Source organism: Dunckerocampus dactyliophorus, chromosome 6 (genome assembly GCF_027744805.1).
Source record: "Dunckerocampus dactyliophorus isolate RoL2022-P2 chromosome 6, RoL_Ddac_1.1, whole genome shotgun sequence".
Classification (NCBI taxonomy): Eukaryota; Metazoa; Chordata; class Actinopteri; order Syngnathiformes; family Syngnathidae; genus Dunckerocampus; species Dunckerocampus dactyliophorus.
In genome coordinates this window covers 19,216,188-19,242,413 of record NC_072824.1, presented here as the reverse complement: position 1 = coordinate 19,242,413, position 26,226 = coordinate 19,216,188, and the positions used below count along the sequence as shown (strand labels likewise).

Here is a 26,226-nt window from a genome sequence, read left to right as displayed (position 1 = left end):
ATTACCATATCTAACTTGTTGTGTGGAGATATGGGGCAATAATTATAAAAGCAATCTTCACTCACTCAATGTACTGCAAAAAAGATCGGTGAGGATAATTCATAATGCCGCGTACAGAGAACATATAAAACCTTTATTTTTAAAATCACAGACATTAAAATTTGCTGATTTAGTACATTTTCAAACAGCTAAAATAATGCATAAAGTTAACAATAACTTGTTACCTAAAAACCTCAAAAAGTATTTCTCTATAAAAGAGGATAAATATGATGTTAGAGGAAAATTAAACTTAAAACACTTATATGCGAGAACAACGCTAAAAACCCACAGCATTTCAGTATGCGGAAGTAAATTATGGAACGGATTGAGTAAGGAACTCAAACAATGTACCGACATGAGTAAATTCAAAAAACAATACAAGCAGTTGATGTTTGCTAAATACAAGGCAGAAGAGTCTTGATCATTATACTGATTGTTCTGTCATGCTTGTTTTTTATTTTTTATTATTTATTATTACACTGATTATTATATCAAAAATATGACATGGAAATGTCATAATATGAAATGAATAATATGTACTGTACAAGATGTGTAATGGATGGGGGGTAGGATTAAATAAGCCTTGCTTCTTCCTACTCCTTTCGGACATGTGGAACTGTGAAAAAATGATTCATGAGGTGTACGTATTCCATTGTAACCTTCATGTTCAAATAAACTAAACCAAACCAAAACCAAACTTACTGTGAATTGACTATGGACAAAATGCAATTAACCGTGATTAAATATTTTAATCAATTGACAGTCCTAATACTAATATGTAATTATATTCATATTCATACATTTTTATAAAAATGTATTAATTCAGTTAAATGCCGTTTACATTAGTCCCATAAAAAGAAGTTTACATTTCAATTAATACATCCATAAAATGTACTTTTTCAATGTTAATATAGTCACATGGTAAAAATACCGCATGTGTATTTTATAGTAATAATTACATTAGTCACTTTTTCAACATTTTTAATCATCGTCATTGCATTTAAATGTAAATAAATTACCTCTCAAACTGAGCATTATTATCTTCGTGAATACAGAATTTTTGATACAGCTCTTGTATTGGATGTAATTAGATCATTTTTTTAAGAGGCAGATACTGTACATTTCTTATGCTTGTTTGCAACACCGGAACAAGCAAAGCCTGCATGAATTTAATTCCAAAATACAAAGCCACAAAGACTAAATGAAAACTGAACTAATTCCCTGCCTCAGTTTTAGGGCTGAACTGCACAAGAGGATGATGGGATTTCATCAATGGCTATTGTTGGTTGCCACACAGTTTCATTTTTCGCCTCGGGCCAGCACATCGGCCTGCAATATTCTCACCCACGGAATTAATTTCAGTCTGGCATTTCAGCCCTCAATGTAACCTCTGGATTTTTATGGTGGTGCACAAACTGAAATATTAACATTGCAAAGGGTGGTGTGTTTATTTCAAACACTGTCAGTCCATTATCCCACTACTTTGCCTTGTTTGCAAACAGATTTGTACTCAGTATTAATGTACTCATCTTTGTCATTATCACTACTTAAAGCACAGTAAAAAATATTTACAAGACTGTTGTAAAATCCTGTTTTTATCATCTTCAGCTTTTATTCATCCATCCATCTTATATTCCGCTTATCCTCACTAGGGTCGCGGGTATGCTGGAGCCTATCCCAGCTGACTTCGGGCAAGAGGCGGGGTACACCCTGGACTGGTCGCCAGTCAATCACAGGGCACATGTAGACCATTTACTCTCACATTCATGCCTACGGACAACTTAGAGTCGCTTTTTAACCTAAACTTATTTCCTCACATGGAGTACTGTAATGCACTTTACTCTGGAATAAGTCACAGTGCACTTTCACGCTTACAGTTAGTGCAGAAATCTGCGGCACGGCTTTTAACAGGAACCACGAAAAGGCAGCACATCACTCCAATTCTAGAATCCCTGCACTGGTTGCCTGTGCATTTTAGAATTGGTTTTAGGATTTTATTATTTGTTTTTAAGGCGTTGAATGGACTGGCCCCTCAATACATCTCAGACATCATCCAAATTTACGCTCCAGAGCGCACCTTGCGGTCCGAAGGCCAGCTCCAACTAGTGGTGCCTAAGACGAGACTTAAGACCAGGGCAGACCGGGCCTTTTCTGTAATCGGCCCCAAGCTGTGGAACACTCCCTCCTGATGTAAAAATGGCCCCCACAGTTGAATGCTTTAAGTCTCGTCTTAAAACCCACTTTTATTTTTTGGCTTTTGACTCGGCGTGAGTTGTGTGGTCCTCTGTTTATTTATTGTTGTTTTGAATGTTTTAATGTTTTAAATGTTTTAGTTTTTATTAGATTTATTAGTTTTACTGTATTCATTTGTAGTTTTACTTATTTATTGTTTTACTACTGTGCAGCACTTTGGAAACTGTGTATATAAAATCTGCTATATAAATAAAGTGGCTTGGATTGGATAAAAATGATGAAAAGATTCAATGAATGGAGTTTCAATGTGCTCTGCACTTTATGAATATATGTACCAAAGGTGTCAGCTGGCAAATTGACTGGAGCCGTATTGTGTAAAAGGTGCTAAAGATGCACCTCTACTCACTTACTGGTGAATTAACTCCATAAGGCAAAGTCATAAAGAAGCGTTTTAGCCTTAATGGAAGAGAACCCTGCCGAGCGTGCTGCAGCTGTCCCGTCATTAGCCTGTGATTGTTTTCACACTGTTTGTTTATTGCTTTGTTTTTGCACCTGTGACATGGCCTGAGAGGGTCATGAGAAAAAGGATTTCAAGGCGAAGGATCGGGTCCTTGCTAGGAAACAAAAGTCTCTCAAAGGACTAAGTTAACTAGCAGTGATGTGTGGTGAGGTTCATGGCTGGTAAGACATTGACTCCTTTGGAGTTTTTTTTTGTGTTAATACAGGTTGCTCATTAAGAGGATAACAACAAAAAGAAGAGAATGATTCACTTTTCTTAAAAAAAAAAAAAAAATTTCAAATACTTAAAAATAATTTATGGTCTTGTTGAAGTAGAAGCACCCTATCCATCTTCAGAGAATCAAGTGCATTTATTATGACACGTCTTTATTACGCACATAATTGTAGTTGCGGTTTGACTTTTGGATTATTTCTATTATGAAAAGTGTCTAAAGGGGAACAGCCAGACACTCAACACACACAAAAGAAATCCAGGGTCAAGAGGAGTAAGCGGTTTTGAACAGGTGAGTTTGAAGTTGTGATTTAAAACTATCGTCAGAGTCCCGTAGACGGATTTGTAGTGGAAGAGCGTTCCAGAGTCTGGGTGCTGAGCAGTTGAGCGCCCGAGCACCGAAAGTAGTCATGTTAGAACGAGGAGTGGCGAGCAGGGCAGCACATGCTAAACGGAGTGAGCGGGACCTGATGTGGGGGGAGATCAGATCATGCAAGTATGGGGGCGCTAGGTTATGGAGTGCTCTAAAGGTTACGAGGAGGAGCTCATATTGAATGCGTTGATGGACAGGGAGCCACTGGAGATTAGAGAGAATGGGTGTGATGAGAGTGTCAGTACGGGTCTGGCCAGAGTATTTGGTGTTGGTAATAATTCTGGCAGTGCAGTTTTGAATACGCTGAAGTTGATGGGTGACTTTCTGTGGAAGACCAGTAAGAAGGGCATTACAGTAATCAAGGCAAGAGGTGACCAAAGCATTAATGCCAATTTCTGTTGCTGGGAGAGAGAGGGTCAAAGATTTAACTTTGTGACCTTGAATAAATTGTGAACGGTTGGACATGTAAGAATAGAACCACTGTAGAGCTGTGCCAGAGACCCCAATGCAGGCTAAACAATCCAGGAGGACAATGTGAGATATAGTATCAAAAGCTGCGCTAAGGTCGAGGAGGACAAGAATGGAGAGAAGGCCGGAGTCTGCTGCAAGGAGGAGGTCATTGGTGATATGAATGAGAGCTGTTATAATACTGTGATTGGGACGAAAACCAGACTGGAAGGGCTTGAAGAGATTGTTTGTAAGTAGATGGTCCTGGAGTTGGGCGGCTACTATACGCTCAAGTGCCTTTGAAATAAACGGAAGGTTTATACCACTTGTCGCAGGTATGCTTGTTGGAGAGAACCTTCCCACATGGAGAACATGCAAACTCCACACAGAGATGTTCCAACGGAGATACAAACCCACGATCTCCTGACTGTGAGGCCAACATGATAACCACGAGGGCCAACATGCGGCCCTTTGGCATTGCTTTGAAATTAGAGCAACTATGCAGTCAACAGAAGTGATTTTGTTCAACTTTGGAGGTTGAGTCTGGTCCTTCTTGTGTAATAAGTGCCACAAAAGCCAAACAAAAAGCTGTTCTGTCAGTTTATGAAATATCTGAACTTAGGGATGTTTATTTTTACTAGTTCCAATGTATTTGGGAATATGAAAGTCCAATGCAGCCATGCAATAGATAGGCCAGCCCTAGCTAGACAAGACAGATAAGCCAATCAAGCGTGTCCCTCCACAGCACCTATCATCCCGCTTCTCTCGTTAGAGCTCTTTATCAATCCGCTCCTCCGCCTTCCCGCCATCTCTCTCCGGGTTCACCCGGAGACCGGCGGCTTTATTGTCTTAATTAAAACAGAGCCTGTTTAATTATTTTAATCCTCACCAGCGTACAGCGGGGACCGACTGCTGAGGGAGGAGGAAGAAAGGTGAGGAAGAGGAGGAGAAAGAGGACTAGCCCTGACATTTCAAATTAAGCTCTTCAAGTTCAAAAAGCAGTTCTTATCGCTTTTCCTCTTTTCGCTCATTTTCCAATTTGTGGCCTCCTCTCCTCCACGTGTCCTGCCCTTTTTCTCCTTCTTCTTCCTCCACTTCCTGCATGCTGCTCACTTCTTTCTTCCTCCTCGACTACCTTTGTGAGATTAGCAGTTTCAAGAGCAGCACTTCATTCAAGTGAGGGACATCAAAAGAAGCTGTGATCGTTACAATAGCACACAGAGTCATCAATAATATTATTTTTAATAATTAATTCATACTTAATACACCCCCCACATCCTAACACCCCTGCGTGAAGACGTCATATTGCCCTGTATTCTGTATAGCAGTTCCACCTTGATTGGATTATTGCACATCATTCATAATACAGGGGAACGTTTAAATTTTAACTCCAAGGGCAGTGTTTCTCCAGTACTGGGGTGCACCCCCCGAGGATGCAGGGTGAGGTGTCTTGAGGGTGAGGGGTGGTGTAAGAGGCAGGGGGGACTTTCAATATACACTGTAGTGTAATTAGTATTTGAAACGTCACAACGCCATTACCATTACCAACTGTGAAATGTGGCACATTATTATGCACTGATAAATATAGCATATGGTCGGATGCTGTAAGGGGTTGCGGAGTCACGACAATATGACGTGTTGTGCCGTAAAGTGCTATCTAGCGCATGCATGCGATTGAATCAGTTTATGTAAATAAAATCATGTGAGCACAGTCGTTCTTGGACATAACATTGGTGACAAGGATGGAGCTACATTTTTTACATATACAGTCAAACTTGTCTATAGCGGCCACTAGAGAGAGTCTGCAAAAGTGGCCGCTATAGACAGGTGGCCTCTATAGACAGGTTGGCGTCCAGTTTGAATGTTGACCAGTAGAGGGGAAAAAAAGAAAAAAAAAGGGGAAAAAAATAATAATAATGTTGACCAGTAGAGGGCACTGCAGACTGCGGATAAAAGTTGTACAGCACTACTAGGCTTGTTATTATCATGGTTCATGGTTTTAATTCATCCTGAACATGCATATGAGTCAAACAGTAGCACATCACATCGTACAATTCACAATTTTGCATGTCCAAAAAGGAGTAGGAAGAAGCAAAGCTTATTTAATCCTACCCCTCATCAGTTTCACATGAGTTGCAATACATTTATTCACCTCTTGTTCTTCCAAGTGTACTTTGTAGGTCTACATGACAATGTAGTGCAATCATAGCCAAGGTTTTTACTTTTTAAAAGGAAGCTACAGGCTTAATAATAACTGATAGAATATATCCACGACCCACAGAACAAAGCTGTGCTAGTAATGTCTTACGCTTGTTTTTTATATTTTACTTTTTATACGGCAGAGTCTCATTACAGCTTTAGTTCATCAGGAAGTGACGGTGGGCGTTCCGAGCAGGAGAGCTAGGCTCAGTGCTAGCTGTGAGTTTCGAGAGAGTTGGGAAGTGTGTTTATGTTGGCGTGGATGTAAAGTCCTGCAGTGTTCTCCGCTGTTAATAAAGCCATTAAAGTGCATCGGCGACGTGAGTCTCTCCTTCCCCACAACAAGCGGCATTACGCTATGTAGTGGGGCTTGTTTAACCTTTGCCTTGTGGGCAAGCAGGAATGAGAGACGATGCTGAGAGATGTGTGTGTGTTCTGAGCTGCTGTCTGGTGGCCGCGTTCAATAAATAAAGTTGGCAGAAGCAACAGGAGAAGTTTCCTTCTTTGCTTCGGAGCTGAATAACACTGACAAGTTAACAGACTAGTAGCGAACGGAAAAGAAGACGGCTTTGTTTGTGTCGAATACAGAAGATGAGGACTTTGATGGATTTGTGGATGAGGATTGATGAAAAATAACGTGAGTACATTCTAAAATACTTCAATTAAGTACAACCGAACTCAGTTTTGCTCCCGCTGCCGCATGCACGCTAGCGTATGTTTTTTTTTTTTTATTGTAGCGTCGCTGGGAGCACGTCCTGTTCCCAGCCTACTTTGCGGTAATGTTTTGGTGCAAATGCTCTTAAAGTTACATGTTTGACCAGGAAATAGCAAGCTCAAAAAATGCGGCTTTTTTATGTGGAACAACTGACAGTTTGTGTGGATCTTGTGAATGATTGTGACTGAGCTAGGACTCAGTAATTAAAGTCAACACACGACGGCTTCATTGATTGAAAAACAAAACTTTTTCTTGCATGAAGCTTCTACTTGAGTTGGTAATTTGGCCGCTATATGCAGTCAGATATTGACCAAGGGAGACAAAATGGGTGGCCGCTGGCTGCGTTAGACAGGTGACTGCTATACACAGGGTCTATAACATGTAAATTTGCTGGGGGGGATTTTTCAGTGGCTGCTATAGGCAGGTGGCCGTTCTATACAGGTGGCCGCTAAGACAGGTTTGACTGTACCTGCATTCCTCGCTCTGCCTGAGACAATAATTACTTAGTAATTACTAACTATTACTAACTAATTACATTTATGACAGATTAATTCTGTTACTAATTCATTTACCTTTTTGGGAAAGTAACTACCGTAATTTCCGGTATATAAACCACTACATTTTTCTCACGCCCTGAGGTTTATACAGTGATGCTGCTAATTTGTGGTCGGATTCTGGTCTCGCGACATCTCGTGTGCTTCGGAGTAGTCATTTTGCACTTCGTGCGCGCGCCATCATCGTGGAGAATGGATGGAGAGGTGCATGTGATGCAGCTTTCAGGTTAAAGGCAGTCGATCTAGCAGCTGTTGCTCGGGTCTACCAGTGGATCTTGGCAGCGTGGAGCGGAGGTCCATTGTCGCCGACGGGTTTTGAGGGGCGGGACTACTGCGTGCTGGGGAGGACATCACAGGCTCAGAGATTTGCCTAGGGGTTGGGGAATTGTGGGGCTGTTCGGTTCCAACACTAAAGAGGACGACTTTAGTGGTTTTAGTTCCCAGGAAGAGTACGAAGGACTTTTCTGGTAGGCTACAGAGAAAAGGATCAACGCTTTTAAATGGAAATGGAAACAATAAAAAAGGTCATTAATAAGATTGCAGAACCACTGACAGAACTTACTGATCAGTAACTTACCACTTCCAAATAAAATGAAAATAGCGAAAGCAGTACCAATTTTCAAAACTGGAGACAAACAAGCGGCGTACCCCAGGGGTCAATACTGGAACCAAAATCGTTCAGACTATATATACATAATATTTATAATAACCTAAAGCTAGTATTATTTGCATATGACACTAATGCATTTTGTTCTGGAGAAAGTACGCAAGAGCTAATTAGTTAAAGGTTACAAATAAAATAACTATAGTAAAAAGATGGTTTGATAAAAACAGACTATCCATGAATCTAAGTAAAACTAAAATAATGCTATTTGTTAATAGCAGAAAGGACACTCATACACAAATACAAATAGATGCCGTGGACATTGACAGAGTGAGCGAAAATAATTTCTAGGCGTTATAATAGATGTCAAAATGACATAATGAGTTATAAATCCCATTCCCAGTCATAAATCACATTAAGAATAAACAACATAAAGTGGCAAGAAATACTTCAATACTGAATAGAGCAAAATTTGTTCTAGGCCAAAAATCACTCCATAAGCTCTATTGTTCTCTGGTACTACCATACCTAACTTATTGTGTGGTGATATGGGGAAATAACTATAAAAGTAAGCTTCAAAAGTAAGCTAGGATAATACATAATGCCGGTTATAGAGAACAAACAAACCCTTTATTCCTAAAATCACAATTATTAAAATTTGCTGATCTGGTAAACTTACAAACAGCTAAAATTAGGCATAACACAAACAATAACCTGCTACCAAATGGGGAAACATTTAACTTAAAACACTGTAGCGCGAACAATGCTAAAACCCTTCAGTATATCAGTATGTGGAATTAAATTATAGAACGGATTGAGTAAAGAACTCAAACAATGCAATAAAAAGAGCCATTTCAAGAAAGAGTACAAGCAGTTGATGTTTACAAAGTGTAAGGAAGAAAAATCCTGAGCCACAAAGGAAATATCTGTGCAATGATATGACATATGACTACTGCATTTCTTACCACTACTTGAAGTATTACATTGTCTGTACTCACTCATCATCCAACTATGTTACTGCCACCTATTAACTTCTTAATCAGTTATTATATAATTCTTCTTATTATTTATTATTACCGTATTTTCTGGACTAGTCGCACTAGCCATAAAATGCACAAAGAAAAAGAAAAAAATATATATACATATATAAGTCGCATTCTTGGGGGGAAATGTATTTTATAAAATCAGAGACCAAGAACAAACATTCCTCTTGAAAGGCAAGTTATTTTAATAACAATAAAATGGATAACAACAGGCTAAATAGGCGTCTGTTGAATAAGGTGAATAAGTGGTATGTTAACGAAGGATCAGCAGGACCAGCCAAACCATGAAAAACCATGAAGTATGATTTATAGTCCGGAAAATAAGGTAGTTATTATGGATGTTTTATAATTTATCATTTATTTAAATAGATTTACAACCTTAACTCCTATTGTAATACATTGTTATAATGCCTTATCATTCTCGTGTTAGTCAGAGTTGGTAAAGGGTACATGTTGAATACAGGACGAGAACAAATGTACTGTATTAGCAATTTATGTGAAACAAAGAGGTGGTTGGATGGACATGTGGATTTGTGAATTGTAATATGTGATGTATTCCAATCTAACTTGTATGCATGTTCAAAATAAATCAAACCATTACCACTACTGTTTAACTAGCCACATTATACACACTGTTCAGCACTATTTGGAAAAAAGTATTTATTTATTTAAAAGTTTAAAAAATCTTTCTGTGTAACATCTTTCTGTGTACTAAATATCCCATGTTACAAAGTGCATCTTATAGACCTATGCGGCCTATATATGTACAAATCTTTTTTCCTCTTTAGATTTAGTGGGTGCAGCTTATATGTACAATATTGCCAAAAGTATTCGCTCACCTGCCTTGACTGACATATGAAATTAAGTGACATCCAATTCCTAGTCCATAGGGTTCAGTATGACGTTGGCCCACCCTTTGCAGCTATTACTGCTTCAACTCTTCTGGGAAGGCTGTCCACAAGGTTTAGGAGTGTGTTTATGGGAATTTTTGACCATTCTTCCAGAAACGCATTTGTGAGGTCACGCACTGATGTTGGACAAGAAGGCCTGGCTCTCAGTCTCCGCTCGAATTCATCCCGAAGGTGTTCTATCGGGTTGAGGTCAGGACTCCGTACAGGCCAGTCTTGATGGACCTTGCTTTGTGCACTGGTGCGCAACCCACAAAGTTGGGAGAATGGAATTGTCTGAAGCATTCAGAGTTCCTTTCACTGGAAGTATGGGGCCAAGCCCAGCTCCTGAAAAACAACCCCACAAAATAATCCCCCCTCCCCCAAACTTTACACTTGGCACAATACAGTCTGACAAGTATCGTTCTCCTGGCAACCGCCAAACGCAGACTGGTCAATCAGAGCTAATCTGAAGGCCACATGAAGTTTGGAGGTCTGTAGCGACTGACTTGCAGAAAGTCTGCAACCTCTTCGCACAATGCGTCTCAGCATCCAGTGACCCCGTTCTGTCAGTTTACGTGGCCTACCACTTCGTGGCTGAGTTGCTGTCGTTCCTAAACACTTTCACTGTCATATAATACAGCTGACAGTTGACTATGGAATATTTAGGAGCGAGGAAATTTCACGACTGGCTTTGTTGCACAGGTGGCATCCTATCACAGTTCCACACTGGAATTCACTGAGCTCCTGAGAGCGACCCATTCTTTCACAAATGTTTGTAATAGCAATCTGAATACCTAGGTGCTTGATTTTATACACTCGTGGCCATGGAAGTGATTGGTACACCTGATTCTGATTATTTGAATGGGTGAGCAAATACTTTTGTATATTATATAGTCTATATTCTGACCTAATAGTTGGGAAGTTATGGTAGTAACTATAACTAATTACTTTTTTTAAAGTAATATGCCTAGATGCCTAACACTGCTCTTTATTCATGCTTACATGATGCTTGTGCCAGAAGCTCATACAGAGTTTCAAATTAAAATAAATGATCAGGTTCTCAGTCTCGCAAATACAAATAGTATTACAAAGCTGTCCCCTCGGGAGAGCATGACAGAAAATAATTGAGAACTAGTGCCCGATGGGGTTTTACAAATCAGACCATAATTTAAAGAATACGAGAGGAAAGATTACCTCCTCGGCCGTGTTTTTAATGCCACTATAGAAAGTGTGTGATGACAACCATAGAACTGCAAATGGAACTAGGAACTATGCATACACATACCAGCTGTTCAGTACAATATGGTTCATGCAAAACAATAAGTTGACATCAATAAAAGAATGCAGTGCATTTAGTCTAATTGTGAGGAGACTGTCCTGCACTGCCTCTGCACATATTAGTATTGTAGTGGCACTGTAACTTTATGCATGTCTAAGTTCACTTGTACTTGACACAAGAACTTTGATGCATGTCACGCCTTCAGCTGTTCTTCCTCTCCACTTTCTTGAACACCATGATACACTTCAATTACACGTTGCGGGGTGAGTACAGTTATCCCTCATTTATTGCGGTAAATTGCTTCCATACCCAACCCAAAGTGAATTTCTGCATAGCATATTTGCAAAATATTTTCATAGTTAGAGCATAGATAACCTATTGACAACCTTCTAAATACGTTTAACATTATTAGAGCCCTATTGACATGAAATAAAACCCATCTAGTCACCTTTACACCCTTATTACCCAATATAGTAAACATAATATGAGTAAATAAGCCATTTAAAACATAAATAAGACTTGTGCGTGTGTGTGTTGCTATAAATGCGTTTCCTGGGTGAACCGAGTGGCGGGCGGCGATCAGGAAGTGGGGGTTTTAGTTTGCCGTGGGTTATGGCCGCAACAGTAGCCCTTGTTTTTATTAGGGATTATTGTGCCTGTTGTGAGATAATTCAAACCTTTTCTATTTCCTTTGAGGGAATCAATTTTTGAAATTGTGTTCAACCACAGAAGCTCCAGTGTATTACATTTTCTCTAGGGGTTTGGCTAGTAAAAAAGGTTGTGAACTGCAGTTTAAAGTGTTATCAAAAGGTAAATACTGTACATCAGTAAAAATGCAGGGATGAGAGAGAAAGGGAGGTTTGGAGTGACGCATGGAAGGCTGCAAGGAGGAAACAGAGGATACAAGGATGGAGGGAAAAGAAGTCAATGGCTGTGTCCAATTTAAGGGTCTTCAACCAACAAGGCCAGTAGCTTACCCAGTCGAAGAAGGCCAGATGTTCGGACATTCCTCCTCCAGCTGCTACCGCCCTTGTGAATTTAGACGTTCTAGCATTTCCTCACACTTCCTGGTTGTGTCACATGTTGTCATGTTTACCCTGATGTCACGATGGGATGACACCTGCCTTCGATTACAAAAGGAAAGCAAAAACATAACTAAAGTGAAGGAGAACAAACAAATGTGACATTATAGAAGCAAAGTTATTATGTTTGTAAATGTAGGTTTTACAGGAGAGAGGGGACAGGTCCTCCATTTATCTCCAGCTCAGAGCTAAACCTGATGTATTAAACAATAGTAATATTAATAGCTATTTTATTTATTTGTTGCTTTCTGATTACTTCGTTCATTTGTACAACACTCTGATCAGTAACAACACATTATTTACAGTGGTGTAAAAAAAGTGTCTGCCCCCTTCCTGTTTTCTTATTTTTTTGTATGTTTGTCACACTTAAATGTTTCAGATCATCAAACAAATTTAAATATTAGTGACATATTAATGACAACACAACTGAACACAAAATACAGTTTTTAAATGAAACTTTATTAAGGGAGAAAGAAAATCCAAACCTACGTGGCCCTGTGAGAAAAAGTGATTGCCTTACTGCTAAAACATAACTTAACTGAGATTAATTGATAACCATCAGTCTGGAAAAGGTTATAAAGCCATATCTATAGCTTTGGGACTCCAGCAAACCACATTGAGAGCCATTATCCACAAATGGCAAAAACATGGAACAGTGGTGAACCTTCCCAGGAGTGGCTGACCAACCAAAATTACCCCAAGAGTGCAGTGACAGCTCATCCAAGAGGTCACAAAAGACCCCACGACAACATCCAAAAGAACTGCAGGCCTCACTTGCCTCACTTAAGGTCAGTGTTCATGACTTCACCATAAAAAAAACATTGGGCAAAAATGGCCTGCATGGCACAGTTCCAAGACAAAAACCACTGCTGAACAAAAACAACATTAGCGCTCATCTCAATTTTTCCAGAAAACATCTTGATGATCAAGACACAACACACCAGCAAGTCCACCTCTGAATGGTTGAAGAAAAAAAAAAAAGAAGACTTTGGAGTGGCCTAGTCAAAGTCCTGATCTGAATCCTATTGAGATGCTGTGGCATGACATTAAAAAGACGGTTCATGCTGGAAAACCCTCCAATGTGGCTTAAATACAACAATTCTGCAAAGATGAGTGGGCCAAAAATTCCTCCACAGCGCTGTAAGAGACTCATTGCAATTTATCACAAACGCTTGATTGCAGTTGTTGCTGCTAAGGGTGTCCCAACCAGTTATTAGGTTTAAGGGGCAATCACTTTTTCACACAGGTCCATGTAGGTTTGGATTTTTTTTCTCCCTTAATAATAAAAAAGCTTCATTTAAAAACTGCATTTTGTGTTCGGTTGTGTTGTCATTGACTAACATTTAAATTTGTTTGATGAACTGAAACGTTTATGTGTGAAAAGCATGCAAAAAAACACTTTTTCACACCCCTGTATAGTCGAAATAGAGGTGTCCCATGACGTGCATTGTTAGCTCCCTCATGCTAACTTGTTTTCTCTCTTTAGAAGGCACAGAAAACGGAAAGAAATACAGGTATGTGTTAATGTTTCACATAAGGATTCTGTGTGATGAGCAAAATTCCCAGAAAAGTGCAGTTTTCCTTTAAAGGGCTGGACGGAAGTGTGCAAGAATCTTGGGATATGATGGGCCATGAAGGACAGTCTGAATGCAGACTACCATTCAGTGGAGAAGGAGGACACATTTGTCAGCCGCATTTGGAGGAGCCTTCGCGAACTTGCTAATTTGGACATTATGCAGCCCACAAATGAACACTAGGAGGCTGCAGATAGATGACGCACAAACAGACAAGTACAGAAGATTACAGAACATTAGATCATTTGTGATCTTCACGATTTTGTCTGATTAGTGTGACCTTGATGCTGCTCCTGTTGCACTCTGGGTAATGACAAATAGAGAAATAAACATCTGGATGCCAATAAGCTCCCTCGCTATCTCACTCCTCTAACATTTCCTCACATTGTTTACTTACCTTTCACCCTCCCCCACCCATTTTATCGCCCTCTACCTCTCGATCCATTTCATTCAGGAGTCTAAACTCTCCAGATTTCCCCCGTTTGGCTCTTGATTAAGGAGCGACTCGGGCGCTCCCTGTTACCTCCATCTCACCCCCCCACCTCCTTTCCATCCCTCATTCATGTGCTGCCGCGGTAACTAGCCTATTATCTGACAGTTCCACTCCACTGACCTGTCCAATAACAGCTTTCACATCCCTGTAAATGCCCCGGAGAGAGAAAGAGAGAGAGACCGAGCGAGAGAATGACATAGAAAATAAAAGGAAGTGTGTGACTGGATGTGCATTGATGGATAAACCCTGGAGATTGGCCTCGTGTTATAAACATTTACGCGGGCTAACAGATCATCTCCAAGATGGGGTGTGCCCCATTGCCACTCTCCTCCCCTCCCCTCCGGCGAATTGAAAGGCCAAGATTAGAGCGATGATAGCTTTTCAGATTGGAGAGGAGATACAAAAATGAGTTTCGCCGCAGTTAAGCAGCTGATAAATTGATGGCGCTCTCTCGCTCGCTCGCTCGCACTCTCTCTCTCGCTCTCTCAAATCTATTAAACATCAACAACTTGTTTGTGTAGTGATAGAGGGGAAAGATGATAGCTGAAGAATGGGAAATACATCAGAAATAGCGGTATAGGTACTGACAGTAAGCTTAGGATGGGTTTATAAATTGATTATTGGTACTTTATAAACTTCTATGTCCAGTGGAACCTCTAAGGTTCTTTCACATTGGGAAGCAATTTTTCTCACACGAAATAATGAAAATAGCTGTTCCAGTGTCAAGCTGTCGCTAAATAAAACCATTTATGCATTCTCAACTGTCATACAAGTCAAAAGAAGTTCATCACTGCTGCTTTTAACATTTTAAAACATGACAATTTGCATCACAGATGTGCCTCACATGTGTTACTTTCAATAACCTTTAATCTTCACGGAACCATCAAAAGAAATTAACCACTGTGAAATGTAAAAAAAACACCCTCAAAAAACAGCAAGTGGCGCTGGAGTTTTGCTGCTAACCAATCCACTTCATAAACTGCTATGCTAAGGTCAAACAAGTCATATTTGGAAACAGTTTTTTCCATAGGAAATAATAGAAATAGAAATATTACGTTCCAGCAATGTTTTAAGTACCACGCTAACGTTCTTAGCTGTGCAAGTGTAAAAAGAAGTTAACCACACTTATATTAATACTGGAAAACAACACACTAGTGTCATTTGAATGTGCTTTGTGTTGTAGTCTTACTTTTTATTATCTGTTACCGCCACACAAGTTTAAAAAGAAGTAAAACAGTCCACCTTAACTTTGATAACAAATGACCAAATGACCAAATGCATGCCAAAAAGTGAGATTAATGGTATTAGCGTAGGCCTGTCTGTCAGTTTTAAAAGCCAAATGTGGCCCTTGAGCCCAGTGTGTTAGAAGAGGGGTTTTCAGAGTGTGGCACAGTGAGCCTCACCTCAGAGAACATAATATGGTTGGGGCCTTTGCTCATACCTTTCACATTAGCGAAAGCATGTAAAATACTGCATTAATGTTAGTTCAAACGTATTATATTGAAAAAGTTATTTAATATTTATACACAGTGCTTTTTTTAACCTACATTAAAAGGGATATTGCACCCTCTTTCTGCTTTGAGAACATCCTCTTCCCGCTTTGAGTTCGTAAAGCACGCCCCACATTATACACACACGTGCATTAGGTTTGTTGTCAGCTAATAATGACAATTTGGCAGTTTAGCTACTCATGTTAGCTATCATTGAATGTATAGCCTATTGTAACAACATGACTGTACATAAATTGTTGATCACCTCTCTGAGATTGCTTGTGTGTGCGTGTAAGCACTCGAACATGTACGTGAATACCAGACAGCCAACAATTTTTCTGCAGTTTAACTTGTGATTGTGAAAAATATGGACTGTTTTTTGTACAATGTGTTCTTTTAAAACATTATTGGTAACATATGTTAGCCAGTGGTGGTGGTCTTATTTCTTTTTTTGTTGAAAAAAATACATGTATGCATAAAGTCCCTTTAAATATTTTTTCTCAACATATGCTTGATCTCACTGGTCAAGTTCAATTTAACAAAATGACCAAATTGTATTTTTCCAAATTTCATAATTCATAACATGACAACAACAAGGCGCTTAAGCGCAAGGTCTGGGATGTTTTTGGAACGCTTTGAAATGAAAAAGGTGAGAAGGGCCACAGGAACCGTTTCCCATGATCCCGCTTGACCTGACCCAGGCTGAGCTACACTCAAGTGGTAGTACTGTGTGTGTGTGTGTGTGTTTGGCCAGGATGTAAACAGTGGGCACAGATTTGACAGCACTCACACACACGCACGCATGCATGCACAAACACACACAACAGGCTGAAGACACAAACGAGTACTTGAACACATATGACATTGACAAAAGTATTAAATACAATAAAAGTGGACTAGGTTTCCTACAGCATACTGTCCTCCCACAGTCTACAAACATGCATGTTGGACTAAATGTAGACTCTAAATTGTCCATAAGTGTGAATATGTGTGTTAAATGTTGTCTGTCTATATGTGCCGTGCTGTGATTGACGGGTGATCAGTCCTGGGTGTACCCCACCTCTCGCTCAAAGTCAGCTGGGATAGGCTCCAGCTCACCCATGACACCTAATGAGGACAACCAGGATAGAAAATGGTTGGATGGATGGGTTGGACTAGAGTCCTGTAGTCATCATCTTAGCAAGATATTTTATTTTATTTTGGATTTATGCCGACCTGGCCAAGAGGCAGCAGACAACAGTAAAGCACAGCAAAATAAATGTAAATACAAGTACATAAACAAACCGTACAGTGTGATTTAGTTACCTCATTTTGGACAGCTGTCATGCTTCCTTTGTGGGAATGCCCTTTTCTATTGCCAGTGTACAAGGCAAGGTCCATAAAGTCATGCTTGAACGAGTTTGCCATGAAAGAACACCTTTGAGGCTGTCGCTTATGTCCAACATCAGTGACCTCCAGCGTAAAAAATGGACAAAAATGTCCCATAGACACACTTAGAGATCGTCTTCCTTAAAATGTACTGGCCAGGTATATTGAATACAATATAATACTTTTGCCTATGCCCATGTACATTCAGTGTTGGATAAGATAAGGTATCCTTCCTCCTATGACTATGTAATGTCCTCCTATGTTATGACTATGTAATGCCATCGCCATCCTTCCTCCGTATGTTAAGACCCTACACTTTCTCCATCAATACCGCACACTTTTCCAATAATTGATCCACTAACACCCCTCCTCCCTCAGCTCCTCTTCCTTCAATTGTCTCCGTACCCTAGCCCCTCCTCTCACTTTCTCTCGCTCCTCTCTTCAGGGGTAGTCATTGAGTGTGTAATCACTTGGTTACGCCGTGTCAGTCTGCGTCTGAACCCGCCATCTGTCCTCTGGGCTTCCGTCTGGGACTCTACACACACTACACTATACTCTACACAACACACTACACAACACACACAACAGAGTACAAACATACAGACGTGCACAGCCTAGCCAAGCTCATTCACACCATGACATGATGACAGCTGTATCAGCCTCCTATTGACATGAGCTGTCAGAGAGACAGTGACTAACATGGCACATCATGACATGTCAGCCCCACCCCCTTCCCCATAGTGCACATACATGTTATGGGTTATAAGTACAACTCTGGTATATTATACAGTATAGATACAGTATTTTAACTCTTTGACACACTCAATTTTTTTTAACTTACTGACCCATATAATTTATTCAACTGTATAGTTATTTATTGTGTAGTCATTATATTTTCATATATTTGTATTTTCAGGTATATTTATAATTGATTTCAAATAATATATACCTATGGATTATTCATTAGCATTTAATTTGCTTGGTACATTAGTACCATATTTTTCTTTTCGAATTTTACATGTATTTTGTGTTTAAAATGTTACATAACTCAAATTATGTATTGATTTATTAAAGGAATTTACATTTCAGTAGGAATTTGATCTTTTTTTTTTGTATGCAGTGAATTTCGTATCTTTAATTATTTAGTTATTTATACATCAACATTGAGTCCTCTGATTAAGTGGGCGGGTACAGTATTGAATTAAATGAAACATTTGTAATAATTTTGAAAAGTACTATTATTACTTCAGTGGAATCATTTTTTATGGTAATTTGGTTCAGTTGGATTTAATCCAAATATATTTTCTATTCATTTTGAGTGAAAATTCACACATCAAAGTTTCGGCTTTGGTGTAGGTCTGAGTGCAAGTTACTAAAATATCCATTCATTGTAAAGCTGGGGTGTCTAGTTTTTTTCCACCAAGGACCGCATACTGAAAATCAAAGGATGCAGGGGCTGTTTTTAATTTTGTAAAAAAGCTAAGAAAAAGCTTTTATATATAGGTCATTCTCCTGAAAGTGGTACCAAAAGCATGACATAGCCAGCAAAAATTTAAGTTGTTTTTTTTAAACCAATTTGCATATTACAATTGAGCTTCAGTTTATGAAAAAAAAAAAAACGTCGAAACACGAAAATATCATATTTTGGTATATTTCATGGCAGCAGGGAACTGTTTACTGAAAACTCAATTGTAACATTTACATTAAAAATTCTCTAATTTGTTTACTTTGTTTTATAATTGCTTGATTGGCACTTTGTATGGGTAAATAAATTAGTTTTATGTCAAGTGTTTTGAAAAAATATATATTTTTACATTTTTACGTGTGCGTCTCAAATTTTCAAGTTAACAAGTGCTTCACTGTGTCTTTAGTTTTTTCTGTGCATACACATAAAAAGTAATGGAAACGTTATATTGTGCGCTATCGTGCACTCCATTACAATGTATGATGGTGAGGCTTTTTCTGTGACATTTTTTTCCCCACAGCTTCCCCACCATTTTCTGTGTTGTTGAGCTGACCAGGACGTGACGTTTCATGCACATAACACAGAGCTATTGAATGGACGCTGTTTCAAACTCTGTGCGAGACTCAACACTGTGTTCTTCAAAGCATTGTTAGTTAGCACAAGAGTAACACACTTTGTGATGTAAAAAAAAAAAAAGTTCCCCAAAGTGTATTGATTAGAAAACACAGATCAGTAGAAAATCGGATCATAACCTGAAAATACTCTGAAATCCACACTGGGTGTCAAGGCAGATGTCATGTGCGTCATGTCCCTCGAGGTGATGGCACCCTCACTGGTAGCCCTTTCAGGAGAATCACCCATATATAACGGGCCGCGGGCCGCACTTTGGACACCACTGCTATAAAGAGATAGGATCTTCTCAAGAAACTTGAGTATTAAAGGTGCTGCCCCTCTTTGGCTCTAAATTACCATCCATCCATCCATTTTCTATGCCGCTTAACCTCATTAGGGTCACGGGGTATGCTGGAGCTTATCCCAGCTGACTTCGGACGACAGGCAGGGTACACCCTGGACTGGTCATTCACACTCACATTCACACCTATGGACAATTTTAGAGTCACCAATGAACCTAAAATGCATGTTTTTAAAAACAAAGAGTGGTCTAAAAGAACAGATTGAACTAATAACTGTCTATATTTGTCATAATTTGAAGTTAAACTTGGAAAAAAATGTACATTCAAGCCAAATAAAATACTTGGAATTCATAGATTTCACTCACCGCTGTCTGGTATTCATGTACTTGTCAATGGTGTGTGCAGGTACACAAAAGCAGTCTCAGAGATGAGACCAATCGAGTCATTGTCTGGTTATGATAAACGTTATGATTACTTGCTACAGGACAACAAAGTATTGATCGTAATAGTAATGCTAAAGAGAAATGTTGTGGGAGGAAAAAATGGCAGAAAAGTGGCAGGGAATGTTAGCATGCTTGGAAATCAAACCAATCAGAACAGGCAACAAGCATTGGGCTAAAAGTTAAACGCTACATCAAATCTGGCTTGTTTTATCTCACACACATTCATTCAAGGTTCACTAAAGCGGATAAATACTAGCGTAAGAACACAAATAATAAAAAACATGAGTGTGAAAAAGGCCTTGTTTTGCCAACAATTCCTATCTAGCCTAGCTTACATTTGTGTGAGTTAGCTTTGTTACTCACCTGCCTCTTGGACTCAAATCAAACTACAGGTCATCACAAACATAGACATACTGTAGATAGACGTGGCATAGAGCGCTGAGCCGTACGTCATATTCGATGTGTTAAGGCAGCGCTGTAAATGAATACAAGTAAATGTGGTGCACTTACTTTCATAAAGTGCCTTTCTTCAAAAAAATTTAAGTTTATACATTCACACACACGCACTAATATACTTGGGAAACGGCACCAAAAAGGATTGTGATTGTTTGGCCTTTGTACAATGTTATTTTGATTGTTTTTGGTGCGTAACTGTTTCCCAAGTATATTAGTGTGTGTGTGAAGGTATAAACGAGAGGAATTAACTTAAATTTCTTTGTAGAAAGTAAGTACATTTATTTGTATTCATTTGTAGCGCAGCCTTGACGAATGCAATCTGGCGGCGACATTGACACATTGCAGCAGTGGACAAACCCAGATGCAGAGTCTATCTACAGTATGTCTAGGATCAGTCTATTATACTTCCTGGTTGTACCATTTTTCAAAAAGACAGGGGGTGTTGGGAAAAAAAAAGGATCCCTAAGCTTACAATAACACTGCCATATCTTTGTTTAAAAAGATGAGACTGGGCTAGTGTACGTTGTTTTGTGAGCACCACATGTGATTTTACTTATATGAAAGTGTTGGATTATTCAAATACTTTTGGGGTAAACTTCCCCACAGGTGATCTAGTCCAGGCCACTCATGATTAGCATTAACAGCATACAGTGTTAGCATGTTGCTGTCTGTCTGAACAAAACTCACTCCTGTAACATTCTTACTGAAAAATTTGACATGTCTTTGTCTTTGAGGAGACAAATAGATAGTTCCAGATATGGGTGGATATAAAGAACAAAAGTGAAGCTATAAAAGAAGGAGAACAGGAGCATAACAAACCAATTGTACCTCATCACTGCTGCGTAGCGAGTTAAAAACAGGCATCGGTGCATGAAATAATCTGTTATGATAAGAATTAAAAAAGATATATCAAGATGAGATAAAGAATGAGAAAAAGCATGATAAGAAGTAAGCATTCAGAATGTGGCGCACGATCATGCGCCTTGATACGTCCCCGAGATTTATTTGTGTTTTTTCATGCATCAGTGCCGGCGAGGAACATTTAAAAGTCTTTGTGCGTGGCTTTGATCACATCATCGTCGTAGAAAGAACAGTTTTACTGCAAAGTTAGCTAACCAAAGAGAAACAAAGAGAAAAAGTTATCTTTCACATAGAAAACTTATACTTTACTTAGTGTGACATTTTTTTAAGCACATCTCTTTAAAAAAGTGCCCTATGAAAAGTTATTGAGCAAATCTTGACTTATATAATCAGTAGGTTGTGCTGTATTTCCTCACATAGTGGCCACAAGTGTGTATTTACTTAACTGCAGAGAGCACCTGGTATCCATTAGATGTAAGGCATTTATTGGGGGGAGGCATTTATTTGCACAAATGTATTTTTTTCAATATTATATACAATGCCTCCAGAAATAGTGGATTTTTTTTTTGCATTTGTAGTTTTTTTTTCTGCTTTTTGTTTTTTATGGCAGTTCCTTTGTGTGATGGATGGTCTCTCTGACTCTGTCTAATGCTGTAGAAACCCTCAGCCACACTAGCCCCCGCTAGTACCCGGGGGCAACCCTGTAAATCTGACATTATGGGCTGCTGACAGGAGAAGCAGTTGTTATCATAACCCGCAATGAGTTACAGGAAACACACACACACACACTCACTCTGGAGTGTTGAGTATGACAGCACTATAACGTTACACACACAGAAATAGACATTTAGGCACACATGCACAGGTATCTGGAGATAATGTGGATTTACTAGCTAACTCAGCGCCATGTGTGTGTGTTTGGGATGAGGGATGTGATAGAGTCAAGTGATGAGTGTGGGAAAGCTTGCGATGAGCGGGTCACAGGAAACAAGATATCATACCTGACCCTCTTTAATCCTCACCGTGAAATCCTCTCCACACACACACACACACACACACACACACACGTGGACACATGTACTGTACATTACTATCACACACACAAATATTGTTTTTTAAGTTTTCATTTGTACCTTATTTTTTTAAACAAACTTGAAGCGAGCCCCTGGGTGTTCCTGCAGCAGCAATTGTGTGTGCTGTGGAAGCAGCAGGAAGGCCCATTAGCATCCATGGATCAGCGGCGCAGGCCTGAACTCACATGAGGGATGCTCACAAGGTCAAAGAGGGACCAGGGAAGAAGGAAAAAAAAACAACAGAAAAGTGGATGAGGAGATATAATTTCATGTGCCTTATTATAATGAAGAGAAGATTATATGCAAACGTATTCAGACGCACACGTCCTCACTGCCTTTATGTCATTTGTAAGAAAAACTGTCCAAAGCATGTCTTAACTCAAGGGAATTATGGTGACGAGTGCAGGGAATGATGGTCGTAGCTGTGTTTAATAAGGAATTTGTGCCATCAAATACAATCACTGCATAGTTATTCATTTCATTTGCAGGCCGTACAGTCAAACTGCACATCTGATGGATTTGGGAAATTAGAAAGCATTGAATCAGTAAGTGCTATGCATTGAAAGGTAAATGAAAACATAAGACTTGTCAGCTCAAAGTCAGTGGGGTTCTTGACGAAATAAAACAACTTCATAGACTGATCGGACCTTAAAGCATTAGTTCATAGCATTCATAATGAATGGAGTGCTTGTCTTGATACAGAACACAAATCCATGAAAGGACAAAGAGATGCACTTACTGATCTGTCTGAGTTTTGACCCTCAGATATCTTAAACATCATGTATCAGATGCGCTTAAAATCAACAGTCTTCTTGCTTGAAAATAGTAGAACAAATCCCAAAAGCACAAAGAAGGTCAGTCAAACATTTTACAGTGCTGACAAGAAGTTTACTCATTTGACCTTTTTTTTTTTTTTGCTTTGACATAGTTAAATCATGCGTTCGCTTAAAGAAGGTTGGTTTTTAAACTGTGACTAGAGTGCTGACAAGAAACATGTAATGATCTAAACCTATTCATAACCCGTAACCAAGGGGTCTTTCCAGCGATGGCCGCATGGATGCGAGGATGTGGGGACCTTTTAGACACATTTTATTTTGTAAAAAGGCTGAGAAAAGAGGTTTTATTTGTATTTAAAGTCAGCTTTGTGTTATAGGTGACAAAGCGTATTACTGTTCATTTTTAGTACCAACTTTTAAGCTTTTCTTCGCAACATTACACCTTTTTACCCTTATTGTCCATTGTTGCTGTTGGGGTTTTTTTTTGTTTACTTTAATTTCCACAATGTGCCGCAGACTAATAAAAAACAACACTGATGTGTTGCAGTGACACACAGTACTGTATTACGATATCTTCAAATACATAGTTACCGATGCACCTGACTTTAATTACTGCTAGTAACTTTACATATTAGTAACGATTTTCCCCCGGTGATCGACGGCGTCAGTGCTAAACTTGTAACGAGCTTAAAGGGATAGTTCGGACTTTTTGACATGCAGTTGTATGACATCCCCATCAGCAGTGTAGTCCACCAACAGTGACTCACCCCCACTTGGTCTCCTAAGTCCAGTTCTGGTCGGATTTCGGTGATGAAGAACGTAGTTCCAGGTAGTCGCTGGGGTTTCACAAGCAAGGAGTTTGGCTTCTCACAACAATATGCCTTGAAAAGAGTGCTACATTTACATCACAAAAATGCCTACTCTAAAAAATCAGACCTCACAAATCGCTCGGCGTTATATTTATCTCCCCTCGTATCCCTGCGCCGCTCCATTTTTGTGAAGACGTCTTGTTTACGTGTGTGCCGAGCAATTTGTGAGGTCTGATTTTTCCGGGTAGGCATTTTTGTGGTGCAAACGTAGTATTCTTTTGAAAGCATGTTTTGAGAAGCCAAACTCTTTGAGAAACCCCAGCGACTACCTGGAACTACGTTCTTCATCACCTAAATCGACCAGAACTGGACTTAGGAGACCAAGTGCGGTGTGAGAGTCACTGTTGGTGGTTTACACTGCTGATGAGGATGTCATACAACTTCATGTCAAAAAATCTGAACTATCCCTTTAATGGAAAGGCTTGGTGATTAAAGGTTCAGACAACTCCAAACATCTACCTGGTGTAGTTTACGATCAATATTTATCTAATAACATGACAAAATGTAGAACCTGTTCAATAAAATGCATCTACTAATCAGAGACGTCAATGTTTCTTTCTCTGTGAGCCATTGTGGGTTGAACAGAGGACCAGAGGCCAGCACTCCCGATTCTGAAGGCTCTGGCCAGATCACAATGATACTGTATATCAACACGTAGAATAAATCTAACATACACATACACTACTGGAAGGACTGCAGCCAAGACACACACTACTAAATGACGATAATAGACTGCTGGAATAAGTTAACACAATTGCATGGAACAAATACTAGCATTTAAGTTGTAAATGTAGGTCAGTGCTTTTGAAAGAGTTTAGGCCAGCAGAGAAGGCTTTGCAGGCCCTGACTGCACACCACTGCCAAAATATTTATTTTCATAACATTAAACTGGACAATAATAGCAGCACCAGCTAGAGCTGTAGCCAAGCTTAAACCTTTCAGACAAAACAAAAGGTGATCAGACTTTACAAACTACCATTTTGTCACAGACTATACAAAGTATACCAAAGAGCTTTCCAAAGAGAAGGATCAGCAATGATCCTCATCCCATGTCACTGTACAGATGTGAGCATCAACCTAAGAAACCTCAAATTATGTTAGTCAAAGTCAAAAGGGTTCTTGCTTGGACAATTTTCTAAATTCTGGAAAGTGCAGAAGGAAAAAGATGGACTTCAAAATCAGTACGGTTCTGTTTTCAACATAGTAGAATAATGCATGAAAGCTGGAGGAAGGACAGCTGAAAACTGTGCTTGCTAGAGCACTGACAAGAAACATGTACTGACGGAGCGAAACAAAGAAAGTTAGCTTATACTGGATACGAAAACCTGCAAGTCCGCTGTAGGGCTACCGTCACCAGAGCGAGTGATGGCGGTGGTGGCTGTGGCAGGTCGTAGCGGCGTTGACCTTTTGTGTTGTAACAGCGTGTGCATGAAGGGAAGTGGCACACAAAGAGCTCTATTAACTGGGAAAGCAGATATAATGGGGAAACAAGATGGGCCTTTAAAGGGAACAGGACAGGCTGTCAGCATGCATAATGTAACAGTCGTGTTAAAACAACACACACACATGCATGAAAGAGGCCCAACTTATTAATTCTCTCTCTCACTCCCTGTGAAATATGAAATATTCTCAGTGCACATTTCTCCTGCAAGGATGGAAATCATTGTTGTGTGTAATTATGAAGACAATGTTCAGAGGGATTATCAAAGAAGTGAGGGCTGAGATAAGGAAGCGGCAGATGAAGAGGGTGCGGGCATGAGAAGAAAGGCGGCGGAGGAAAGGGGGGGGGGCCAAGAAAGGAGGGCGGACAGAGAGAAAAAAAGAGAGGAGGGGAAAGATTACCTCTCCTCTATTTATGGTGCCATCGTTGCTCTCCTCCCGCCTCCCTGCTTCTGGCTGTATTAGCATGATAAAGACATGGCGGAATAGGGCAGTCGGCAGGTCTTTGGACAGGGACACAATGCTATCGCCCGTGCAGGCGTCTTCTGGAGCAGCGGAGGGAACGGCCACCGTGGGACTGTGCTGCAACAACACACAAACACCCCACTGATCACACATGTAGCGACTGATACAAAACCGTGTAGACACACATACACACAGTGGATTATAGTGCCCAGGAGAATGCCTACATAAAGACGCTCGATATGTTTACATGCACACTTTTATCAAGCTAATAGATATTTGTATACACGCTTTGTATACATGCTACTGGCCTCTGCTAATATAGGTGGCGCTATGGCCTATCAGTTCGTAAATTCAAAATTGTCGCCCTTGTTGTTGTCATCTCTTTTTTGGC

At 39.7% G+C, this 26,226-nt stretch overlaps 1 long non-coding RNA gene across 1 annotated transcript in view; it reads right to left on the bottom strand.

Annotated features, from left to right (window-relative positions):
• LOC129183086 (uncharacterized) overlaps nucleotides 1–23,663 on the bottom strand; it is a 56,091-nt gene extending 32,428 nt beyond the window's left edge. The window contains exons 1-2 of the long non-coding RNA XR_008570744.1: nucleotides 22,346–23,663; nucleotides 12,044–12,190 (exon numbers count right to left, since the gene is read on the bottom strand). This is a non-coding gene — a long non-coding RNA (uncharacterized LOC129183086). The remainder of the gene's footprint in view (nucleotides 1–12,043; nucleotides 12,191–22,345) is intronic.
• Between the last annotated feature and the right edge of the window lie 2,563 nt (nucleotides 23,664–26,226).